At 33.6% G+C, this 3,538-nt stretch overlaps 1 pseudogene; it reads left to right on the top strand.

The window, feature by feature from the left end:
- The first annotated feature begins 1,325 nt into the window (after positions 1-1,325).
- Positions 1,326-3,231, top strand: LOC114268353 (transcription factor MTB3 pseudogene; annotated as a pseudogene).
- Positions 3,232-3,538: the final 307 nt, after the last annotated feature.

Below are 3,538 nucleotides of genomic sequence, written 5' to 3'. Positions count from 1 at the left end.
TACTTACTTTCATATTTTATTTATCGTAAATCTTTTAATAATTTTATTAGTTAAATTATATTAATGCATAGCATTTTTCTAACATTATCTTTTACTTTTTTTTACGTCTTTTCGTAATAAATAAAAAATTAAGTTTTTTTAACACTTTTCAAAAGAGTAATGATTGAGATCTCTACCTCTACAAAATCTCTACAAATCTGAACCACTCATAATATGAACCCCACACATTCATAAGTGGACTCCACACATACATGGAATGTCAGGATTAGTTTGGGGGTGTGGGAGTCATCCTCAAAGGACATCCCAAATATTTTTGCTTTCCAAAATAACCCATACTATCAGTATATTTATATAAAAAAATTTAGAAAAAATTACTTAGTTACACAGAAAATATATATATATAAAAAGGTGTAAGTGAGACTTGCACTCCCACAATTTTATACTTGCACTCCACCGCAAATTCATTTACATTTTACATATTTTTACAATTTTTTTTTCAACCCCACTTTCAGATAATTCTCTTCAATTTTTTTGTTCAAAATACTAGTTAATGATTTACAACATGCTTTAGATATTCTGGTAAAATCATCAGGTCACATGCAACACAATAGTATAGGCAAGGCACCATATTGTGTTGATTAAACGAGTATTGAATGTAGGGGTGATAGTGATTGATAATGACAAATCTCATTAATTGATTATAATTCACCCTTTATACTCAATACTCAATATTTAGGCTATGTTTGGTAAGATTTATTTTCAGTTTATTTTAATTTTTAACTTAATTTAAACTATTTTGATGTGTTTAGTTCAGCTTAATAATACAATTTTTAACTTTTTGTAAGTTAAAAATTAACTTATTGTTTGAGTGGGGCAGGAAAAACTTAATTTATAAGTCAAAAATCAGCTTATGTTCACAGTTATAAGTTATAATCTGTTAAACTATAAGGTATAATCACTTTCTCACAGCTCTATCAAACGAGGCCTTAGTCATGAGCGCCCGCCCCCAACACACACAATTACACTTTGTTTTCTATAAAGCATAAATTACACATTGTTTTCTTTATATTTGACTATTTTTTTATTTTTGTATTTAAATTTTATTTTTTTCTTACTTTAACTTTTTCTGTTTTAAATTTGTTTCAATTTATTTATAAAATTAATTTATATTTAAAATTAAATAGAAAATAATACATTAATAATAACAAGTCATAAAAATATTTATTTATTTTTATTTTTTTTTATTTTTTTTTAAGTTGCAGTTTCTTTGTGCTTCTTTTATGATATATATACACACATATACATGCATATCCACTTGTGATTTGTTGATGTATCAAACCCTCACATGAAACGACAACCTGGGTGTAGTTCTTTTTCACATGAACAATCAAACCAGGTTTCTAAATTTAAAGATTCTAGTAGTTCTGTGTCGTATTTGTTTGTGAAAAGCTGAAACCCTTTAAAGTTAATGTTTGCAATTTAAGTGTTTGTTGAGTTGTCTGGAAGATGGGGGAGAAGTTTTGGTTGAATGAAGAGGACGAGTGTATGATATGATGGAGCCTGTTTTAGGCAGTGAATCCTTTGAATTCTTTGTTGCTTCGGCATCCGGCAACGTGTCGAAGTCGAAATCGGGCAATTCGGCCTTGATTCGGGGTGATGGGCATTGTAAGGAGCTGAAGGGAAGTGAGGTTGAGAATGGGAACTGTTCCAAGGATCGAAAATTTGATGAAGAAAATAGGAAAAAGGGGGTTTTGCAGAAGCTTCACGCTTGTTTTGGAGGATCGGTGGAAGATAATTATGCAGGGAATTTGGATTCGGTTTCAGATTTGGAGATGTTCTATCTCGCATCAATGTATTACTCATTCCCATTTGATAAGCCATCTAGTCCTTCTCAATCATTCAATACTGGTAGAGTGATTTGGGCTTCAGATGCCAAGAGTTGTTCAGAACATTACCAATCAAGGTCATATTTAGCCAAATTAGCTCGATTTGAGATGGTGGTTTTTATCCCACTAAAATCAGGGGTAGTTGAGATTAGTTCCGTTAAATCAGTTCCTGAAGAACAAGTCAAGGTGTGATTCAAATGGTGAAAACTACACTTGGGGGACCTCTTTCTGTACAGGCAAAGGTGGTGCCAAAGATATTTGGGCATGAACTTAGTCTTGGTGGTGCAAAGTCCCGTCCGATGACTGTAAGTTTTTCACCGAAAGTGGAAGATGATTCAGGGTTTACATCAGAATCTTAAGATTTGCAAGCGGTGGGACCTAATCAAGTTTATGGGAACTCTTCTAATTGGTCTCGAAGTGATGATGGTGAAGCAAAACTGTTTCCACAAATGAACCAAGTGATTGTTTCTGGTTTAGCCAGGGTCAGGAGGACTTGTTGATTCAGTTTGATGAGAGGAAACCAAGAAAGAGAGGGAGAAAGCCTGCCAATGGGAGAGAGGAACCATTGAATCATGTGGAAGCAGAGAGGCAGAGGCGAAAGAAGCTTAACCAACGTTTTTATGCATTAAGAGCGGTTGTTCCTAACATCTCTAAGATGGACAAGGCCTCTCTGCTCGGTGATGCGATTACATACATCACTGATCTTCAGAAGAAGATAGGGATCTTAGAAACTGAAAAGTACGTGGGTAACAATAAGCAGAAGCAATGCATTGTCCCGGAAATTGATTTTCAAGCAAGGCACGAAGATGCGGTTCTGCGAGTGAGCTGTCCATTGGATGCTCACCCGGTTTCTAGGGACATAAAGACATTCGGAGAACATCAAGTTATAGCACAAGAGTCTAAAGTTTCGACAACAAACAATGGAGAGATAGACTGGGAATAGCTTCAAGTTCTAGAAAAACTGGGAATAGCTTCAAGTCCTTGAATCATGTGATATGGGAGAGTTGGAGAATGGAGAATTAAATCAAGAGTTGTTATGTCAAACGATGAGCCTAAAAAGTAGAGGGAGTCCATCTCCAAGTGATCCCATTAATGAAGAGACTACAAAGGAGGATAACAGAAGAAAACTCAAAGCGAAACTTCATTACTTGAAGAGTGTTAGAGGGAAATTTTGAATCCTTTGTTGTGTATGTTGTGTTCGTCGTCTATAGGCTTAGTTCGTTTCTATTGAGGGAGTAGTATGTTTTTTGTTTATGTTTATTCTCCCTACAAAAGATGTGTATTGAATTTCAGTGTATATCTTTCTTTTTTGGTTATAATATGACTTACTTATCCAAAAAAAAAAAAAAAAAAAAAGCTTATTGTTGCATATTTTGTTTTGGTGTTTGCTCCAATGATGTATTGTCTGACTGCAGATTATTGAGTTTACGTCTTCAGTTAAAATCATGAAGATGGTTTTGTGGAGTTTCGTTCTGCATAAAGATAATTGTTAAATGATAATTGATATTTATTAGTTTGAAGAAAAATAGACTGTTTTATTAGATATCCAATTGTTAAATGAAAACTGATCTCATAACTTAAATTCTAAGGGAGTGATTTGTACAAGCCTATCCTTATTGTACCATTTTTTAGAACATGTTGTGTGTCACGTT

This window comes from Camellia sinensis, chromosome 12, assembly GCF_055761805.1.
Source record: "Camellia sinensis isolate YWXY chromosome 12, ASM5576180v1, whole genome shotgun sequence".
NCBI lineage: Eukaryota > Viridiplantae > Streptophyta > Magnoliopsida > Ericales > Theaceae > Camellia > Camellia sinensis.
This window is presented reverse-complemented; position numbering and strand designations above follow the sequence as displayed.